General features: G+C 47.8%; 1 long non-coding RNA gene across 1 annotated transcript; it reads left to right on the top strand.

Moving 5' to 3' along the window:
* The first annotated feature begins 349 nt into the window (after positions 1 to 349).
* LOC125403181 (uncharacterized) lies at positions 350 to 7,078 on the top strand. Its single transcript, XR_007232857.3, has 3 exons — positions 350 to 450; positions 4,790 to 4,926; positions 6,418 to 7,078. It is a non-coding gene; the product is annotated as an uncharacterized LOC125403181 (long non-coding RNA).
* The last annotated feature ends 15,837 nt before the right edge of the window (positions 7,079 to 22,915 follow it).

The raw sequence follows: 22,915 nt of genomic DNA on the forward strand, positions 1-22,915 counted from the left end.
AGAAATGCTGGCATAATGACAAGAGTGGACATTACCTGTCCTGGTGACCCGTGGTCACCATGCTTTCACTGAGTAACTGAGTAACTCAGTTTTAGTGGGCAAACCTAGTAAAGGGGAGGGTAGGATTCAGGGACACTATAGTCTCTATCTTGTTGGAACAAAGTTACAAATTGTCGGCACTGCTTCTGCTTGGGGGAAACTATGTCAGAGCCCTTCCGGACCTGTCAGTATTAGCCGCCCACAACTTTTCTGAGTTGGGAACTGAGTGGTTCAGAGAGAGAGAAAAAAAATGCCCTAGTTTTGTAATTGGCTCCCATGGTGCTGCTCAACGGTTATTAAAATACGGACACAAAACCTCCCAGAGAAATCGCTCTGGGCCTCTATTTATCATGTGTGTCCTAAGACAAGCAAAGGCCATTCCACGGAGTGTTAGCTACCGGATGCTTCAAGGTCAGATAATTAACTTTATCAGAAAGAGTTGGATCTGCGCAGGGGATCGGAAGGAGGGCTCGGGAGCTGCTCACTCGATGGAGCCCACGGCATAGCTCTGGCTTCAGCGGGTGCTGCTCTCGCTCACATCTGAGACCGTCTCTCCCATCCCCAAAGCCTGCGCAGAGGTGGCAGGAGGTCAGCGAACACCCGGGACAATAGACTAAGGTCTCTCTTCGAGCCTGCACTGTGTATTTTTCTAGGGCAGTGGTTTTTTGCAGATGTGAGGCCAGCAGCAATAGCCTGCCCTTGGAACATTCTAGAAATCCCCATTCTCGGGCCCATCACCCAGAGACCCTGGGGTGTAACCCAGCCCTTTGTGGGTTGCAGGCACTCCGTGGCCACGTATGGTGCCCATGAAAGTCTTGTTCTGTAGAAGACAGCAGTAGGAAGTGAGGGTTGGGGTGCCACTCCGACGGGACTCCTGTCACGGAGGGGCTCCCTTTGGGAGCTGTGGGGCTCTAGGTGATGGCTGTTGAAGCTCTCAGGGCCACAGTCAGCAGCCGGCATGATAGCACTCAGGAGAACGAGGAGGAGATGGGAAGGAGGCAGAATCAGGTGAGCGGTCAGGGCCAGAGGGCAAGCTAACTCACTCAGCAAACATTTGCCAAGCTCCTGTTACGTGAGTTAAATGTCTGATCCTAGATTCACATCGTGGAAGGTCACATAATCATGGTGTTTGGAAGTGAGGCCTCGGAAAGGCTCATGGGTCCTAAGGGCTCAGTCCTCATGGAGTAATAGTCTTGTGGGTCACGAGAGATGGCTTTGCAATGAGAGCGAGCCCTATTGGCACGTTTGCTGTCTCACCCTGCGGTGTTCTGTGTCACCTCTGGATCCTGCAGAAGGCCCCTTGTCACTTGCAATCCCTTTACCCTAGGCACCCCAGCCTCCAAAACTACCAGGCAAAGGGTTTTTATTTGTTTTGTTGTTTTGTTTTTATAAATGACCTACTCTTGGGTACTCTGCTCTATTCGATTTTTAAATTTAATTTAATTTTTATTTATGTGTATGTGTGTGTGCTTGTACATGTGTGTGCAGGTGCCCTCTAGGACCAAAAGACAATGTATGGTCCTTTGGTTGTGAGTTAACCAAAGTGGGTGCTGGGAAATTCAGGTCCTCTGTGAGCAACAGCAAGTGCTTTTAACCACTGAGCCATCTCTCCAGCCCAGACTCTGTTCTGGACACTGGGAACAAGGGCAGCAGAGTATCAGAGCTCCTGCCCTTAGGAAGGGTGTGCACTTGCAGAATGAAGGGGCCTTGTGCTGTTGAAGGCAATGAAGGTGGTCACAAGAGGTGAGAAGGTGCTAGCTCAGAGGAAACGGCAGAATCACCATGCAAGGCTAGAGGAGGCCATGCATACATGATGTGTGGCACGTGGGGTGGGAGAGCTGGCTGACTCTACTTCTCTAGGTCAGGTAGGGTCCACTCTGAAATAGTATTCACCACTGCCTTCAGTGGCATCTCCCTTGGTGTAACAGGAAGGTCCTAACCATACAGGAAAACCAAAATTAATCTAGGCTCTGGAAGGGCAGCTCTAGACATCACTGGACCAGGCATTGTGAAAGGAGATGACATATTGCAGTTGAGCATGACCTAGGGGTAGGGCCTTTGGGCTACAACCAAGTCTACATTTATCGGTTTTGTGACTTAGGGAAACCCTGGCTCCAAAACACAGCATCTCCTCTAAAGGGAAGTGGGATTGCTGTTCTGGTATGAATGTCCCTCTCAAACCCTTCTGAAAATTCAGTTGCCATAGGGGAGGTTTCGAGAGGTAGGGTAGGGTCCTTAAGTGATGGCCCTGAGGGTTCTGCATTGTGAATAGAGGATGCTGTGACTACGGGTGTGGCTTCCTGATCTAAGCCCGTTGGCTTCACTGCTTCTTACCCACGCCTGCCCTTCTACCTTCTTCCACGTGATGATGGCGGCACAGAGCTCCCACTAGAAGCCTGCACCACGCTCAGGGCTTCTCAGCCTCCAAGACAGTGAGTCAGACAAACCTCTGCTGTTTATAAATTACCCAGTCTAGGGTGTTCTGTTACAACCAAAGTAGAACTGAGACTATGTCCACTGTAGGAAACATGTATGGGGTCTAGCCTCTGGAATAAGTCAGGTGACAGAGTCCAGAGTTGACCTTAAGTGGACAGTGAGAGAGATGTGAATCACAAGCCATCATCAACTGAGTGACTGGCCACAATCTTCCCATCCTCTCTTCATCAAGCCTTGGTATTTCCCCCGTACAATGGATAGGATAGCCATCCGTGTCTATGGACAGACATAAAGGTTAGCGGAGGACTCTTGTACGCGTGCATATAGGATGCCGATGTTCAATGTCTTCCTCAGTTGCTTTCTACCTTTTATTCCGAGACAGGCCTAGCCACTGAACCGAAAGTTTACTGATACATTAGAATTGTTGGCCAGCAAGCCTAGGAATCCTTCTCTCTCCAGTTTCCCAAGACTGGAATTACAAGCATATGCCGTCACAGCTGGCTTTGTACACAGTGCTGGGGATTCAAACTCAGGGCCTCATGCTTCCACAGCAAGTGCCCTGCCCACAGAACCGGCTCTCTAGCCCCTGGAATGTGCAGTTCTTAGCATAGCATCTGGCAGAAGCTAAGCCATCACTAAATGATTGCTGCTGTTATGGTTGTCACTCTCGTCATCGATACTTGTGGGCAGGGAGTGATGTCTCAGGACTGCTTGAGGGGTGTCCTGAGTGGTAATGTCTGTCCCCCGAGAAGCAGGAGGGGTCAAGAAGGCATTGGCCATAAAGAGAGCAGCAGAGGTTTGGAAAACACTGTTCTGGGGCAGACAGGAGATGAATTATGGTCATCTCTTCCCAGAAGCCTTCCTAGGTTTTTATGAAGGCTTCTTGTACAAACTGTGGTATGATAGTCTGTCCCTGTGTTGAAGTAAATGTCCCTGGATGCTAAAGCCCAGGAATGATCCAGCCTTATACTTTTGATGTGTGCAACAGTTACTTAAATGGAAAAAAAAAGAATGACTGTAACCAAGAAGGAATTCTTAAATGAGTAAGTTGATTCACTGGCTAGTCCAAGAAGAAAGAAATTAAACTTGGAGGCAAGGTATCCTAGACCCCTGAAGCCTCATGACTGCACACCTCCCATCTAGACACAAGGTGGCGCCACCACCACCATGAAGACCTGCTTGCGTGGACTGAAGCAAAGGAGACCATCCGGTTCTTCAAGGGCAGGAACCTGCTTCTCTTGCCTCCAGGTTATCAGAGGAGCTTGCTGGTGGTGGAAGCAGCTCACAGCACAGTGTAGAGCTGAACCTTGCTGAGCTCTGGAATCCTTTCCTGAGATGCATGTGTCTCTCCTTTGGGAGATGGAGCAGTGAAATCCTTTCTCCATCATGAGATCAGCCCTCCTGGTCCAAGCAGCCACTACCTGGAAAGGGAAATGGGCTTTACTGTGCTCCTCAATCCCCTCCTTCAGTAGATCCTAGGTGGGAAAGCTCACCAAACAAGACCCATCTTCCCCATTTTGGAGCCATCCTCTTTGTTTTTGAACCATTCCAGATGTGCAGAGGGCCGCAGCTGCTGTACCATTGCAGAACTTACAATGATGTCTCAGCAGTTTGGTGCAGTCAGAATGTTTCCAGGACAGAGACAGCTCTCCAGCCCACTCTCCTTGGGCCTGCCAATCCATACAAACCCCCATTCTTTATTGCATTCTCTCGTTTGCTCCCCCAGTCTTCACTCCAGAGTCCTTCACCCTGGCACACCTCTGTTTTCCAGAGAACTGCTCTTCTAAAGACTACAGGTCACACATGGCATGTTCTGGAACTGCAGGCTGGCTGCTGTTTTTGCCTTACTAGATTCAGGTTGCTTTTTTTTTTCCCAGAAGGAAAAATCCCAGAAATGAACCAGGGGTGATAGTGCGTACCTGTAGTCCCAACATGTTGGAGGCTTCCTAAGAAAATTATGAGTTCAAGGCCAGCTTGAACCCCCAGATACAGCACAGTTCCCTTTTGTTCAGTTAATGGTTATATGGACCTGATTTGATACTTGAGGAAGCACTGGCTGTGTGAAGGTCCTTCACCCTGGCTAATGTGACCATGTACCATGACAGGCTCTGAGGCTGGAGAACTGTGCCCTCTATCCCTTTCCAGAGGTTCCTTTTCAAGCCTTCGGAAGTTACCTCACATGCTGCGCCAACCAGCAGCCGGCTCAGGATTAGAGGGGTGCCTCTTGCTCCAGAGAGATTGTCTGGTCCTCTGGTTTTCTGCCTGTAAGCGTTAACCTCCTCAAGCCCTGAACGTCTCCCTTCTGCCTCCTCAGCTCAGGAGATTGAACCACCGGCCGGCATTTTCTGAGGCCAGGAAACTTCCACCAAAAAGGAAGCCCAACATCAAGAGCTCCCTCGGGGTCCCTGCACAGTGCTCCTGCTGCCTCAGAGCTGAAAGCCACTATTTCACGTAATTTTGTCTTTTCTTTTCAGTCAGTAGTTGTGATACTAGTGTTGCTGGTTGGGGTATTGATGGTGGTGCTGCTGGTGGTGGTGATGGCCATGTTGTTGCTGTTGTTGTTGCTGCTGATGGTCATGATGCTGTTGTGATCTTGGTGGTGTTGTTGGTGGTGGGGTGTCCGTGGTGCTGATGGTGTTGGGGGTGAAAGTGGTAGTGCTGTTGTTGGCAGTGGTGGCGGCAGTGGTGGTGGCAGCATTGTTGTGTGTAATCTGGTCCCTGTCAACAGGAGTCAAAGTCTCTGTTATTTGTTACTGAGTCCATCAGCAGGGAAACTGGCCTCTCGTGGTTTTAAATTCTTAGCACAAAGTACCTGTGTCAATGAGACTCCCCATTGCTGCGGCAAGCACCAGCAAGAAATAGGAAGAAAGATTTTATTTGGTTATGGTTTCAGAGGATAGCCTTCCAATTCTGTTTTTCTAGGCTTTGGTGAATCAGGGCATCATGGTGATCAGGAAGCAGAAAGGAGGTAGGAGGAGCAGGTACAGCTTCCAAAGTCACACCCCAGAGAGGGGGTGGAAGGGCAGGTATAGCCTTCAAAGTCATACCTCAGGGATCCCCTTCCCCAGTGAGGTACACCTCTGATGTTTCTACCAACCTCCAAAATAGTGCCACCACCTGTACCAGCCTTATGTTGGCACTTAACATCATGTTATTAAGTTACTAAAGTCCACAAGAACAGAGGATCTACAGGACAAATCCCTTCTTGTTACTAATTACCATAAACCCAACACAGAACCTGTCCCAGAACAGCTCTTAATGGTTAATAAATGCACGGATTGGTGGATGGATGGTTGAACGGATGGATGTATGAATGATGGGAGGATGTATGGAAGGATAGGTGGGTGGACGGATGGATGGGTGGATGATGGATGGATGGATGGATGGATAGGTGGGTGGAGGGATGGATGGGTGGAGGATGGATGGATGGATGGATGGATGGATAGGTGGGTGGAGGGATGGATGGGTGGATGATGGATGGATGGATGGATGGATGGGTGGATGGATGGGTGGAAGGATAGGTGAGTGGGTGGGTGGGTGGATGTATGGATCAATCTATGGATGGATGGACAGAAAGATGGACGAATAGGTGCTTACATTGCATGGGGACTTGAGGTTGAGACTCCAAACCTATGGCTGAGTTTCCTTTTTAAATTTTGTAATCCAACTGGGGGGATAGTATTTGATGTATGCAGGCACACATGTCACGGTACCCAAGGGGAGGTCACTGGACAGCTTTCAGGAATCTGTTGTCTCCTTTTGCTGTGCATTCCAGGGATGGAACTCAGGCCATCACAGCAAGCGCTTCTCCCACTACGTTACCTGCTGACCCAATGGCTGAGCTTCTTCACCCAGGGTCACAAGTTTCTTTTCTCTGCTCCGAATAAAACACAATGTGAGTTCTCGAGCAGTGGTGACCACGACTTCCCTCTTTCTGCACAGGGATTTCTACCTTGTTTATCGTCTGCTTCACTTCACTGAGCTCTGTCGAGTCTGTGCGATCAATAAAACTCCTTGCAAGACGTTTTCTGAAATGGAATGAGTAGAATTCGATCCTGTACATGGAGAACTGGAGAAATCTGCTTGGAGGGGGCTTCTGCAGAGGTTGCTGGGTTGTGTCCCGCCTCCTGGAGCGAAGCAACCACACTGTAATCATTAGTGTCTATTAAATGTGCTAAGTTGGAGCTAAGCACTTGCTTTTTATGTTGTTTGTGGGAGGATGTATGCATACATGTGCATGTGTGCTCATCCATGCATGCATCTGTGGAAGCCAGGCTCTTCCACTGGGTGTCCTCCATCACTCTCTACCCTCTGAGATAGAGTTTCTCATTGTTGGCTGGCCAGCAAGTCTGGGAAATCTGCCTGTACACACCTCCTCTATGGCTTCAGTGTGGAGCTACACCTAGCTTTTACATGTGTAATGGGGATCTGAACTCTGGTGTTCACAATTGTATGACCAGCCATCTCTTCATCCCCAAGAGTTCTTGGGGTTTTGTTAAATTTACCTTATTTTTTGTGTGTATGAATATTTTGCCTGCATGCATGACTTTGCAAATCTCTATGCCTGGTGCCCACAGACACCAGAGAGAGAAATTCCCTAGAACTAGAGTTGGAGATGGTTGTGAGCTGTCATGTGGGCTCTGGGAATTGAACCTGGGTCCTCTGGAAGAGTAGCCAGTGCTCTTAACTGCTGAGACACCACTCTAGTTTTGAGCTTTTGTTTTGTACGGTTTAAATTTGTTTTTTTTCCTCTTAAATAAAAATATAAAGACTGTAGAGATATTTTGATAGAAAAATGATTGCCTTACAAGTGTGAGGGACCTGACTTTGTATCTCCAGCCTGGACATGGTGGCGCACACTAGTAATCCCAGAGCTGGGAGTGGCGAGTTCAGAGACAGGAGGGTCTCTGCCACTCACTGGCCAGCTAATTATGCCAAATCTGTTAGTTCCAGATTCAGTGAGAGACCCTCAGAAGGTAAGGTGGAGAGCTATGGAAGATACTCACATTGACCTTTGGCCATACATACATGTGCACACATGTGCATGCACACACACACACACACACACACACACACACACACACAAACTAAAGCAATAAAATATTTCTCAGCTGTGAATATATTGCCTGGAAACTCAGTTATTACCCAGTGTGCAGTTTGCCGGGAGCTGTCACCAGAGTTAGCTTTGTAACTATTAAAGATGAAAAATTAATTGCTCTCAAATTTTAGCACCTTAAAATAGTAACTTTTTTCTCTTGTGGTTTCAGTGGGTCAGGGACCTCACAGAAGCCTCAGCTACATGATTCTATTTGAGATATGTCCTATGTGGCAGAGTAAACCAGAGGCTGAGCAGGGTAGGGGTGGGGCTATCAGGGCTTCTGGTGTCTTCACCAGTTCCCAGCCCTCTCTCCCCGTGGTCTCTCTGCAGAGACCTGTTAGGAGTTTCTCACAGCCCAGCAGCCAGAGCACTGACTGCCACAGTGGCTTGGAGGTCTGAAGGAGAATGTCTGAACAGCCCCAAGAGAGACAAAATTGCCTTTTAAGTTTAGCCTTAAAAGTCAAATAATGTAACTGTTGCTAGTCTCTGCAGAAACAAAAAAGCCCTCCTAGTTTAGGGGAGGAGACAGGGACACTGCCTCCCAATGGAAGGAAGATACAGTCGTATTAGCAGCATTTGTAGAGGGCTAGGGAGATGGATCAACAGATGAAACACTTACCTGAAACAGGCATGAGGGTTGGAGTTTGATCCCCAGCACCTGCATATGAGCTTGAAGGGACCAGTGAGATGGCTCAGCAGATAAAGGCATTTGAGATGCAAGCCCATGTACCTGAATTTGCTCCCCAGAGAACATGTATAAAAATGAAGGAGAGAATGAACTCCACAAAGCTGCCATTTGACCTCCACACATGTCCCATGGCATGTGAACTACCCCCTTCAACTATGTACCCCACACAATAACCAATTTTTAAAGTAAAACAGACATGGCATCTTGCCTATAATCTCAACACTTATGAGACGAAGAGAGAGGATCCCCAGGAGAAACCAAATCAGCAAACCCTACTTTCAGTGAGAAACCCTGCTGTAGTAATGAAGTGGGAAGCAGTCAAGCAAGACACTGCTGGCTTCCGCATGCATGTGCAAATGTGTACCCCCACATACATGTGAACACACATACACATGAGCAGACGCAAACAAAGGAGCATGTTGCGTGAGGGGTTTTCTTCCATCCGTCTTGCTGTGACACAAAGCGGCATGTCACAGCCAGCCTGGGAGACATGCTCAGGACCATGTCTACTATACCAAGGGGATCTATAGAGGACTCTGATGAACTGCAGGGGTGGGAGGGGTAGAGAGTTGGGAGCAGGGTATGCGGCCCAGGCCAGGAGCAATGGGAGAGCGAAGGTTTGTGGCTCAGGAGGAGTGAGGTAAGATTTGTTAGTGCTCAGGGAAAGGATGAAGGAAAGAGGTCAGAACAATCACACTACTTAGCTTAGCTTGTGAGCATCTGGGACCCCAGGGTCTTTTTCTTTTACTTGTGAGGACTTTCTCATACTGCTTTCACCATGGTATTTTCTGATAGCAAATTTAGTTGAAGTTAATTATTTTCCATCTTGAAAAATTTTATGTGGTTAAAAATAAAAACCAACAAAAGCCAAAAAAACCACACAAACAAAAAGCCTTCCATGCACATAGGTTTCCCACCAGGTGGGGATACATGCTAGCATCTCTCTTCCTTTTCCCCAAGTGTTAGCAGCTGCCCCTGATGCAGGAGTATGTGTAATATGTTACCATCGGCTAAAACAGTAAGTTGTGTGCACAGACCATTGTATTTTCCTGTGAACATATAATTACTTCAAGTGAAAGTTTTCAAAAATCCATGGTAATTTTATTTTCTGGAAGTTCTAGGTGGCTATTTTTATCCTGTTCTCCCCCCCACCATTGCCGCAAGCAGTATTTACACTGTCCCTGATGAATCTGCTTTCTCGAGTGTGTGTATAAGTGTGTGTACACATGCACCAATTTGGATATAGTTCCTCAGGCCCACCACTCATCTTTTGAAACATAGTCTGTCACTCGTCTAGGGCCCACTGCCTGGGCTAGACAGTCCATCCAGTAAGCACGGGGGATCTGACTGTCTCTACCTTCCCAGTGCTGGGGTTACAGGTGTGGCCACTGCACTGACCTTCCTGTGTGGTTCAGGGGTTGACTCAGCTCTTCATACTGTTAGCAAGGACTTTATCAACTAGTCCATCTCCCCAGATCACCAATGTTTGTGTGTGTGTGTATGTGTATATATAGGTTTGTATGTATATGTGTGTTCATGTGTACATGTATATATGTATGTGTGTGAATATGTGTTTATGTGTGTATATGTATACATGTATATGTTTATGTGTGTATGTGGATGTATATGTGTGATGTATACATTTTGTGGATGTATATTGTGTATATGTATATGTATTAATGTGTGTATGTATATATATTCAAGTATATATGTATGTGTGTATGTGATACTTGTGTGCACATATATGTGTGTATATTTATGTGTTTCTACACATATAAGTGTGCATATGTATGTGTGCACACATATGTGTGCATGTGTATATATACATGTGTATATGTATATGTATATATGTGTTGTTTATGTGTGTATATATGTATGTGTGTATGTATATGTGTGTGTGTGTGTGTGTATTTGTGTATGTCTGTGTGTCTGTGTCTGGCCTGTTAGTTTTTCTAGCTCTTGCCTATGATAGTTGGTTTCTGGTATAGTTTGTGATTTTTATCCTGACATATCTGTTTTCCTTATAACTTTATTTCTGCTCATTCTTTGAAGTCTACAATGGAGCCAAATTATTCCAGAATAGTTCTGCTTGCTTCTGCAATCTGGTGGGAGCGGTGCCAGACCTGGACTTTGTTAATTTAATTTTCCACTTTTGGTTTGGGGACTGTATTAGTCTGAATTCTGAGAGAGTGTCTCAAGTCTTGTCATCTGGTCCAGGATCAAGATGAGCAGACTTGTTTTCTGTTTCTTCCTACGTGGGCTGTGCTTTTGAGGAACATATCCAGGTCACTTTGCTTGCACTCTGGGCTGAGGTCAGTGAGTGTCAGCTCTGATCTCAACATGCTTGGTCTGATAGTGAACTCTAACCAGCTTCCTACTGAGGGGGCTTCGGTGCTGCCTTCCAGCCACACGACCTCTCAGTCACCACCTGTGGCTCATTTCCTAGTGTAATACAGAATCGACCAACACCATTCCTATAGGCTCTGCTGAGGATTCAGCCATGCTAAGCCAAGAGATGCACTCAGGCCAGAGGCAGGCCTCAGTCGGCCTCTCGGGGAGCCAGGCTCTGCTGTTACTGAGATCTGCAAAACGCCATCTGGTGCAAGACCAAAGGCTCTATATAGTGGGGTAGAAAGAATGCAGGATTCCAGCGCAGACCCCAGTGCGACCCTAGTGCAAAGTCTGGCTGGGCCACTTGTTATCCATATAACTAGACAAATCACTTCATACAGGTTGTCATGCTTCTACCTGCCCAACCTCCTACCCACCTATACATTCGTCCAAGTATCTACCCATCCGTCCACTTATCTATCTTGCCGTACATCTTTCCATCATCCATTTATGCGCTACTCACCCACTCATCCATCCATTCATTCATTTATTCATCCACTCACCTACCCATCCATCTCTGCATCCATCTGTCCAATCACCCATATACCCACACGGAACTATCCACCCACCCACCCACCTACCCAACCACTCATCTATGCCCATCTGACCACTCACTTAGCCATCTCCCCATCCATCCATCCATTCATGTGCCTACCTACCCGCTCATTCAAGCACACACACATCTATCCATCATATAAGCATGTGTGCATCCAGTCTGGCTAATCAGAGCTCTGTCACACCATAAATGTGTGTAAAACCTGGGTTGTCAATTAAAGCACGTAAAATACATATTTAGAAAAGCATTCACTGGTGGGGTGGGGCTCATTATCTCACTAAATTCGGGTGTTGAAAACTGTCTGTGGCCTGGGAGATGTGATTTGGTTGAGCTCACTTTACTGGATTGGGAAAGAACGTACCTTGCCCCACCCAGTGCCTTTATTTATTTATTTGTTTGTCTGTTTGTTTCCCGAGTCATTGGTTACAAGAAAGGCCCAGGGAGGTTACTCATGAGTTGATGAATCAGTGTGACCCCAGACCCATGAGAACAAGAAGAGTCAGGAAGGGGTGTTGGCGGGGGGCAAAGGTACCAACAAGGACCAGAGACTAGTGTCTTCTGGGGAGGGATTAATGCTCTGAAGAGTCCCTTGCAAAGCTGCCTGCACCAGGAAGCCATGTGATGGCTCTAAACTGGCCTGTGAACATGGGAGCTTTGCTTAGCAGCTGAGAATGAGCCCTTTGGGGGATATGATGCCTTCAGAAACTCGTGCTTGGACTCTAGCAGACTGGCATAGAGCAGGGAGCCCAGGCAACATTGAGGGCTCTGGATGGATCTAGAGTTCTGTGTGTGGCTCCAAGTTTGGCCCCACCCTCTCTGGACTCAGTTACCTGCATGATGACTGGTTTGATCCTTAGTGTTATGCTTTAGACCAGAAACAACAAGACTGACACAGAATAAACATGTCCTAGGAAGGGAGTTTTTGTTTGCATCCCCCCCCCCCTTAACTAGGACTGAGAAATGCATAGAGCACAGCTTCTTCATCTCATTCGATCCCAGACACCCTTCAGAGCCTTCTCTGTCACAGCGCTTTCTCTAGCCACTGCCATTATTCCCATACGACCCTCCATCTCCTAGGTACACCATCAGTCCACTGCCCACCTCTCACTGTCACTTCCTCCCTGTTGCCTTCAATCTTGCCCGATCTGATTCAGTTCTGCATGGCCAGGAGAGACTTCCCAACATACCCCTGGTATAGCCTCCCCCTCCCAAGCATCAGCTCTCACCCCCTGCCCAGAGCAAAGGGGCAGCTAAAACCTTAGCGCCATAGGTGACCATAGGTAAGAACTGAGGGGGCACAGGTGCCAAGAATAATAACCCAGAGGCCCCAGCAGCATAGATCAGAAGCAAGGGCAGCCAGTGGGAGCTAAATGCTTGCCTGTCACTGCTCCATGACTAAGTCCCAGTCTCGTTGAACCTTCAGATGAGACTGATAGTGACCTCTCCTCCTAAGATGATGGGCTGGAAGGAACAGCACAGCCGTCGTGCATCCAGGACCATTATCTATTATAAACATCACCATCCCAAGGGCCATTCCTGGGGCAGAGCCTGCCATCTCAGAATCTTTCCCTTTCTGCTGCTCCATCTCCATGTAATGGCCTGCCCCGTGAGACTGGCTGTGTTTCCCATTTTGGCTCTGAGGCGAGCACCAGTCTGCAGTGTGCTTTTCGAGGATGGATGAGTGGACGCCCAGCCACTCTGCAAACTGGCTCTCGGTTCTAAATGATTCATGTGTCAGGTTACAAATAGTACCTTAGGCTCCAGTGCCTTAGGATGCCTGGGGAGGGATATAGATCCCTCAGCACTCTGGACCACAGTGCTGAGGCAAGGTGGGGTCCTGTGTGCTGAAGTTAGGTCTAGCCACTCCTGGGTAGAACAGGGCACTTTGGGAGCAGGGCAGAGCTCATGTCTCTCTTCTCTGGGCTCTGGAAGTAAGCCTGGGGTGCATGTTTAGCTCACAGCTTTCTCTCACACTGCTGGTGGGACCTGTGTCTTTCCCCTTCCCATTCATAAGACATGGATAGCAATCTCAAAAACAAGTACTGGGCAGGTTCCAAGCTCTTGATTTGCCACTGGACTCTGCAGCCTGAAGAGGTATTACAGGAAGCCTGCAGTAGCTTTCAGGCTCGCTGTGGGCCAAGGTGTCCATCAGCTCCAGTACCATCATCAGACATCTCCTCTCTGCACCCTGAGAAGCCCTCAGATGCTCCTTACTGGAGACACAAGGTCACCTCTAGACAAGTACAGACCAGGTCAGCCAGTCAGCCCCACAAAGATGGTGAACTGGAAGTAAACACCCCCCCCCCAATCCTATTTTTGTCTGGTGGTATCTACCATGCTGTGGTCCCATGAAAACAGGGACAAGGGTCTACAGTCTTATAGTGATGATACATTTAGATGCGAGCTTTTGAGTTTCACCCTAGTCACATGAAATACATAGAAACCTGTAAGGAAAGCCAAGCTCATGAAGTCTTCATGTTAGAATGCATACCAGGTAAAACTCTGAAGCTTTCTCTGTCATTAGGAATACATGCATCAACCTGAAGACTGTGAACCACCAGAGTCCCAGGCATAGAATTTTCTCTGTGTTTACCTAGTATGCCAGACCTGATTGTGCCCAAATAACACCCATGGTGCTATGCTCACTGAGCCTCTGCAGCATAGAGCATCTTCAAGGGGAGAGCTGACAGTGCCTGTCTCCCCTGCACCATAGGGCATCCATCTGTATCACTGTCATGATGTTGGCACCCAAGACAGACTTTGGCAGCCCTAAATCACATCACATCATGACGTTCATACAATGGTCCCGTAGATCGTAACAGCTGAGAAGTTCCTGTTTCCTAGTGACAGCGTAGCTGTCGTAGCCTCATGACTGACATGTCTTCAGTGAAGCTGTGCTCGTAAATCTGTGCCAGTTGTGTGACAGCAGTGCACATACAGTGACGTCAGGCACACGGTGCTGAGGGTTATGGGTGACTGTGCTGTGGGGTTAAGGACATTGTTATTTCAGCATTTTCTCCTAGTTACCAGAGTTGACTGGAGTGAGCTGTACTCCACTGCCAGCAGCCTCATGTGTCCTCTGTTGACCACCTGTCTTGGATGAGTCACTTTTTCTTGTGCTCTATTTCATCTGGGACTGTTTGGTCCATCAGCGCCCTAAGAACGCCAATAGAATGTGTTCCTGTGTGTACACACACATATGCGTGTGTGTGCGCGCGATAAAATAGACCGACGAGGACTGGGTAAATATACACTCAATGATGTTTGCACAGTGGGAGAGTTGCCTGATTATGCATGTGACAGAAGATGTCCCCAGTGTGTACTGAGGCGTGACTGCCTATGCAGCAGCAGCTCCGCAAGCGCTTGTAGCTTGGTTTACCTGGTGCATTCATGGAGGAGCAGATGTAGCTGAGAAGCCCCATAGCTGTGTGTGCAAAACGTGTCTTTCTTGTTTTTATAAAGCCTCTTCTGTTTGGTGACTCGGGCACTTTCTGATTCTGTCATCATCACTCCATGGAGACGGCATGTCAGTTTTTCTCTGCATTAGCTTGGAAATGACACATATGCGCACCCTTGACTTGTCTGCGAGTCACATGACTGACTCGAGGATAGACATTTAGAGGTCTACATGTGACTCCCTAAGAGTTCCCTATACATTTGACTAGGACTAGAGTAGGGGATAGACCTATGGCGTCCACTGGGACGCACCAAGGATCCCTATGGGCCAGGGATTACCTGAGGGCTTTGCAAGGTTCCCTTGTATGTCTTTCTCCAGCATTTTAGAGAGGTGGAAATAGAAATTCCATCGGCCAGGAAGAAGGTTCAGTCAGTAGTGCTTATCTTGCAAGCATGAGGATCCAAGTTCAACCCCCAGAGTCCACATGAAAATGCCAAGCATTGTGGTGAACTCTTAGAATCCTAACCTTGGGAAGGCAGACAGGAGGAACCACGGAGCTCATTAGCCAGGCAGTCTAGTCTGTTTGGGTGAACTACAAGCCACTGAAAGACCCTATTGCAAACGAGGGGGACAATGTTTCTAAGAATGATACACAAGGCTGTCCTCCCACCTCCACAACAGGCACACACTTGTGCACTTACACACACACACACACACACACAGTAACTCTAGGGAGCAGACAAGTAAACTGAGGCTCAGTGTGGATGACCCTTTGCCCACTTTCACAGGGCCAGGCGCAGAGGCAAGCCTGACGAGAAGGCTTGCTTTTTCTCTCCAACACCCCCTCACACACACAGAACTCCAGAGAGCTGAAGCTGCTTTTGTCAGGGAGGGGGTGGGGCCCGACACTATGCAAAAAAAAAAAACTCTGTATGGACGGAAAGGGGAAAGGGTCACAGGCTGGCAGTGGCCAGAGGAAGCCCTGTGCCTGTCATCTTCAAAGCAAGGAATCACTGTGCTGGGAGAAATCACCGCTGAGATGATCAGAGGTGAAGTGCAGAGACAAATTGGAAATGAGGCACAATCTGTAGCTCAGTAGCAGAATGTGTGCTTAGAACATGCCAGGTTCGGGATTCAACCCCAGCAGTGCAAACATACATACATAAACATCCATGCATACATAAAAGCTGCACACGTCCATGCCCATGTCCACACTGTGACTTGAAGTATTGGTTACTCAGTGTACAAGCCCCTGGACCCTCCATCAAGTCCCTTGGGCTTTGCCTCCTCTTGGAGAGTTGACGACTCCCCCACCCCCACCCCAAATTCTCTGGTTATTTTTGAAAAGAACATTTTCGCTACCCCGTGGAGAACTCATTATTCAGAGCTCTTTTCGCCCCATCATCTTCTTTTTTAGCAGAGTTGAGTCCTAGAGGGGATAATAAATATGTGCATACAGTCAGGAGCCAGGCAGAAAGAAAGAGGCGAAAGCAAACTGTCAACAAACCAGCCCAGCAAATGGGCAAGGGCTGGACAATGGCCCCGGGGAAGCCACTAGCCTCCACAGGGTCTCTAGGAGATTTGCCTGGATGGAAGGGTCAAGGAGAGACATCAGCCACCAGGATCTTTTGCCCATGAGAACGTTGACTTTGGTGCACACTCCAAGACTGCCTTCCTGGCCCTGGCCACCTTTGCCCTAATTCTGCCCATTTCCCTTCCCTGGGACAATCCGCAGGGGCGCTTTTTTGATCACATTTCTCACTCAGCACATGAAAAGTAGGTCATAGATTTGTCTCGCAGAAGAAGCCGGAGCTCTGAGTGTCAAGACTGCTGCATCAGGTAGTAGGTGGCAGTCACCTGGGATGGGGGTTGGAGGACCTGGGAATCTGGAGATGACTTGAGGGTAAGGCCCTTGAGGGTAAGGTCTGCCTTGTAGAGGGTTGCAGGATTTTCCAAGCTCTCCCAGAAAGGTATCTCTGCTACCCAGTTACCCACGGCTTCCTGTCACCTGCGCAATGGATCCAGCCACCGTGTGGATCCCAAGGCCTGTGGTGTTCTGGCCTCTACTGCTCATTCATGCTTCAGGGCAGAAATGCCTCTGTTCCCTTCCTGTCCCCTCCCTTCCCATCTCACTGCGCTGCACTTCTGTGACTGCCGCCAGGTTCACCTCCCTCCCACTCCATTCCCCAGGCACACATGTGTGTACACGCGTGCTCTTCTGCGCAGTGCACAGTACTATAGAGCAGACAGTGTTGTCCTCGGATTCCTTCTTAAAATCCTCACACCCAAGATAAAGGTGTCAGAAGTGGAACTCCGGGGAGGTGACAGGCATGGGGGAGGAGCCCTCACAAATGAGATTAGTGCCCTTAAGACAGAGGCTACAGAGAGGCCCCTTTCCTCTTCTGCCTTGTGAGAATGAAACGGAATGGTGATCATGAATCAGGAAGTGGGGCATCCAGACACTGAATCTGTAGGCCCCTTGACCGTGGACCACCCCATCCTCCAGAAGTGTGGGCAGCAAATCTTTGCTGTTTGTAAGCTCCTTGGACTGTAGAATTTTATTCTAGCAGCCAACATAGACTGAGACACATGAACACACATGTACTTCCTGAAATTGAGCACATCTAAACATATGCGTGCACATATAAAAATAGAATACATGTGCACACATATGTATATATATGCACACAAACACATTTACACACATGTACACACCAGAAAACATGCACTCATACATGAACACAAATATGCATATATATGCACACATGCCTGCTTTTACACACACAATCACAAACAGACATGTTCATGAACCTAAAGACAGATACACCCATGCAAATGCATCCAAGCACAAAGGTACACACTTACAGATGTGCACAAATACCCATCAGCAAACAGGAGTGCAAGTACACAAATAAACACATAATAGTGCATGTATGTACACATAAACAGATACACATGTGTACAGGTACATGCAAATGTATAGCACATATTTATGTATGCACTCACATGTATGCAAATACACATAAATGCACTCAATCACCCACATACACACCCGCATACGGCACCTTATAGCTGCTCACACTTATTTCTTAAGGCAATTCTAGATCCTGCCGTGTTGATAATAGAAACCACCACAAGGACTGAAAACTATCTGATCAGCACAACTAAAGGTGGGTAAGATCAGAAGTGGCTTTAGAAAAGGCAGATGGGATGGCTGTTCTAAGATGAGACTTGAGCTGAGAGCCCAATAAAGAGAAGAGATTGCCCCGTGAAGACCAGGGAACGGCATTCCATGGAAGTGCAAAGGTTCCTAGGCCCAAGCAAATTAGGCAAATTAGGGAGACAGGGGGATGAAAGCAGGAGCTGGTTGAGTTGGGGTGTAAGGAATGAGAATTGAGGCTCGGCTTGTCCCTGTGAAGACTCTCAGTCATATTATAAATGGAGACACCCTGAGAACTTGTCCTCATACGCCATGAGCTGATTAGCTTCTAGTAACTTCTCCACCTTTCCCTTGGAACCCCTCCACCCATGTTCTGCCCAAACTCCAAACTTTTCAAACTAGAACTGCTGAGTCACCCTCATTCCCTCCAAAACCTTCCCAACCCATCCTTGGCCACAAGGGGCCTGTCATCTAAGTCAGTGCCTCTGGGGGACATCGCTAATGTCACCTCTTCAGTTGTCTCATCCATTCCTTTAAGCTCCGTAAACTAAAACCTGGCTGTGTTGCTCCCACCTTTGAACCCTAGTTCTCTATAGCCAGTGGGTGTTGTACCATCCAGGTTCAGGACAGTAGCCATTAACCACGCCAGGCTACTTAAAGGCAGATTGAGTAGTTGCATAAAGTTTAAAATTCAGTTCCTTGGCTACACAAACCATATCCCGTGGTCTCAGTAGACACTTGTTGACCTACCCTACTGGACACCATAGATATGGAATATTCTTTTGCTGTGGAGTTCCTATGGACAACCTTAGACTCTGGGGTGAATCTAAGCTCTTTGGCCAGGTGTGTAAGGCCTCAAGTGATCTGGGCTCTACAAACCAGGCCTGGCTTTTTTTCCCCACCAATTCTTCCCTTGCACTCTCAGTTCTGGTGTCATCCACACCTGACAATTCCCCAACATATATGTCTCACATTCCCTCATAGCTTCTCATGCTAGTGTGTGTACACGTGGACCCGCTCCTGTGTATGTGCCTGGGCCAATAAAGTGTACATTCATGTGGCATTCCACCCTTTCTTACTCTGTCTTTGGGCAGGGGGAGAATATAATAAGATTAGGCTATGGTTGCAACTCTAAATACCCTAAAAGCTTTGATTTGTCATTCAAAGAAAGTGAATAGTGTATTACTAATGTAAATTATGATTCAGTAAATTCATTAAAGCACAAGGCAGCCAGGGATGAACAAATGGTTCAGCCGTTGAAGTTTTTGTCCCACAAGCATGAGGATTGGAATTTGGACCCCCGGGAAGCCCTGTAAATGCCAGGTTGGTATGGTGACCTACCCATGATTCCAGGCTTGGAAGGCAGAGACAGGGCTCCGCAGAGCAAGTTGGCTAGGAAGACTAGGAAGACTAGCCCTGTGGCAAGATTTGGATTTGACTGAGAGACCCTGCCTCACTGTATAAGGTGGAGAGTGACTGGCATCAGCCTCAGGCATATGTGCCCACACGTATGGGAAAAACGCATAAACACACATGAAACAGCATGTTGGGGAGAGACAAGAAAGCAAGGTCAAGGCCCCACACCTGCATTCATGGGCACTGCCTCACCCTCTGCTCTTTCATTCCACAGCCCAGCCTGTTTCCCGGGCTAGCCTGCTGCCCCTTGCTAATCCAGCTTCAGAGTCCACTCATTCTCTCTACTGCTCCGGAATTTTCCATCATGTAAACTCGCCAGCCTTGATTTATCGTGTCCCCTGCCGATGGATACTTGGGCGAGGGGTGGGGTGGGGGTGTGATTCCAGCCCTTGGCTGTTGCAGACAATAGTATCTTAGCATAGGTCTCTCCAGGTGGTACTGCTGGGTCAGAGTAGTGGTCCTGTGACTTCTAACAGGTGTCCCAAAGCTTGCTCCGTGGTCCATACTGGTTTCCATGCTTCTGCAGCAGCGTGTGGGAATGGGCTTCCCAGGCCTTACTGGTGTATCAGCGTGGCTTCAAATATGCTTCTCTCAACTGGGAATGGCGATGCCCACCATGGTCCCAAAACTTGGGAAGCAGAGACAGGAAGATTGCTGCAAGCTTGAGGCTGTCCTAGGATGCATAGCAAGGCCCCTCATCAATAAACCAAAACAAAGACAGAATCTGAGAGTGTGTATCAGCGAGGCAGAGTAGCTGCCATGTGGGTCTATGTTTGGGGACCTGCTTGCTCGTGTCCTTTGCCTGTTTTCTGTTTGGTGGCTCATCTCTTCCATCTAGTCTTCTAGTACAACAACTGTATTTCGAGAATCAAAGCCTTATGACCCCAGCCCAGCCTGACATTTGTCCTTGCTGATTTGTTTATGGTGTTCTCTTTTGTCTCGACTGCCACACAGAATGTTAAGAGGTTTTCTCTCACTGTACTGGACTCATCCATCTTTCTTTTCCTGTCTTTTAGATTCTCAGTGAGAAAAAGACCTCACCCAAATGCAGAGACTGAAAGACGATTCCCGTGCTTTTTTGTTGGGTTTTTGCCTTTAGATTAAAACTGGGATCCATGGGGTTCCATTCTTTCTTTCAGAGGCTCCACCTTTGTCTCAGTACTGTACATTTAAAAATAATAAACCTATTTATCTTTATTTTATCTGTGTGATGAGTGTTTTGCATGTATGTATGTATGTATGTATGTGGACCACAAGTGTACCTGTGTCAGAAGAGGGTGTCAGATGCCCTGGACCTGGAGGTGTGGTTTCCAAGTTGTGAGTCATCATGTGAGCACTGGGAACCGAACCTAGATCTTCTGCAATGAGCCATCTCTCCAGCTCAGCCCTGTTCATTAACAATGTCTTTTGCAGCACACTGGTCTGAGGCCTTGCCTTTATCTTCCACCTGCTTCCTGCGAATTAGAACCTGTTTCTGCCTGTTTGCTTCTGTGTGCTCACCTCTTTCATTTCTCATATCCGCGGGTTTGATTATGAAGAATTTATGGTGAAATCTTTTCAGACATCCATAGACGGCCTTCCTCCTTCCCATCTCTCAGCATCCTGTATGGTGTCTCTGTAGGGAACTTCAGTGTTCTGCCAGTGCTGGAGGTACTCTTGAGACTCAGCACCCTCAGGAGCTCCCAGGTTCCACTGCCCATGCCTCATGGAGGCTAAACCCCACAGAGCCAGCCCATCTGGTTCCACCAGGTTTGCTCTCAGCAGAAGTAGGGCTGGACACACCTGCTCTTTCTCCCATCACTGTGACAAGGGCACCTGGCCCTGCTGTGGGTGGCCATGCCTCACTGACGATGCCACAGTGGGAAGGCTCTTCCATCTACCCCAGAGACATCTCAGCATACCGTGACTGCCTCTTTGTTTAAACTGTAAGGTGCTGCTCAAGGGGCTGCACTGCAAGTGTCTGTCCCCCGAGCCTGTTTCCCTTAGATGACACCAAAACGGCATTGCTCTGTCCCTGGAACACCTCCCTTCCGCTATCGAGTAAACAAATTTAAAACCCTAAAACCATAGGGTATCATTTCTGGTCCTTGCTAGGTCCCTGTTCTCCCCTTGGACAGAGAACAGTGCCCTGTGGCAGTCTCCAGCAGGGTGACCCCAGCCTGGTGAGACAACCCTCCGCCCATTTTCCCAGTCGCCGCACTGACTCTTAGGAGGTCAAGTTTCCAGTGAGGTTGGCCTCTGAGCTCCCATCAGCACACCTGCCATCTCCTATTCCTCCCTTCAACCCCAGGCCCAGACCAGCATCTTTTCTCCCTTGCATCATCCCACTGTCCCATCTGGTCCTCAGAAAACCCCTGGGATCTTTTCAACTCTTAGTGGATCCTTATTGCTCTTCTCTTATTATCACTGCAAGCTTTATTTAGAAAGAACTATATAGGTTTAAGAGCAGAGTAGAGGCCCTGGGTACCTTTCACTGCTTCCCCCAGTGGCAACGTTCTGCAGCACGGCTCTCTGTTACTTTAGAGATAAAGATAGAGAATTGTATTATGGTTCTGACTTGGATCCAGAGATCTAGGCTTAAATCCTGACTGCAGATCACAGAACTTGGCAGCTTTCAGAGCTCCAGTTTCTTTGAATGTAGAATGTATAATAAAGGCACTCCCCATGAAGAGTCATTTGAGGCTCATATGAGATAATACAAAGTAAACAAAAGAGAGACTGACATATGATTGGCACTCAATAAGTAATAATAACTTGTAATGGTCTAGCCTTGGCACTCAACAGATAATAGTGACCTGGATGGTCTAACCTTGACACTCAACAGATAATAGTGACCTGGATGGTCCAGCACCTGCCTACCCTTTCCTGTCTGGAGTCTTCTTTGCTCTTTCTGCACCAGTCACACTGACACTCTTCCAATTTTCCTTGTATTCCCCCCTCACCCCAGGACCTTTGCACATGATGCCCATCCCCACCCTTTCCTTGGGACTTCTTATCGCTGAACCATGCTACCTCTATTTACTCTTTGGTCTTTAGCCTACACATTGCTCTGTCTCCTTTATCAGAGAAGCCTCCTCTGGCCACACACGGACCTGCTGGGGTTTCCTCTCATAGTGTTATGTGTGTTTTAGTGTTCCTTCACGGAGAACCATTTCAGGATACAAATGTCTAACACAGCTGTATCTCAATTCTCCCCTCCATAGACTGTGAGTCCATGAAAAGCAAAAATGTACTTGTTTTGCCCATCAAAGTAGTCCTAGAACCTGGCAAAGAGCCTGAGATGAAACCATTGGATATTTGTCAACTGAATCAGTAAACAAATGGCAGAGAAGAAAGTGGAGAGAAAGGGGAACAAGAAAGGCAGCAGTGAATATTTGATCAGAAAGCATTTACTGGGCACTTATTGTATGCACCGCCTCATTTAGCCTGCCAAAGCCCTTCCTCATCCAGCTTTATGTTTTTCCCCTCAGCTTTTCATCTCTGAGTGATATTATAGGTTTGTTTTGTGTCTGATTTCCTCATCCAGGTAAATGCAGGAACTTGGAACTCTCATCTTCTCCCCTCTCTGTCTCTAGGGAGGTTATCAATGCCTGGAACATCATCAGTGCTCAGGGGAGAGAGGAAGAAGTGCATAAATGGATGGATTATCACAAGGAAGATGTAAGGTCTGTAGAGCTACTATGTAACCTTAAAACAACAAATTTCTCCCCTCCCTCTTCCCCTCTAGTTTCTCC

This window comes from Myodes glareolus, chromosome 3 (assembly GCF_982192425.1).
Source record: "Myodes glareolus chromosome 3, mMyoGla1.1, whole genome shotgun sequence".
In the NCBI taxonomy this organism is placed as follows: Eukaryota; Metazoa; Chordata; class Mammalia; order Rodentia; family Cricetidae; genus Myodes; species Myodes glareolus.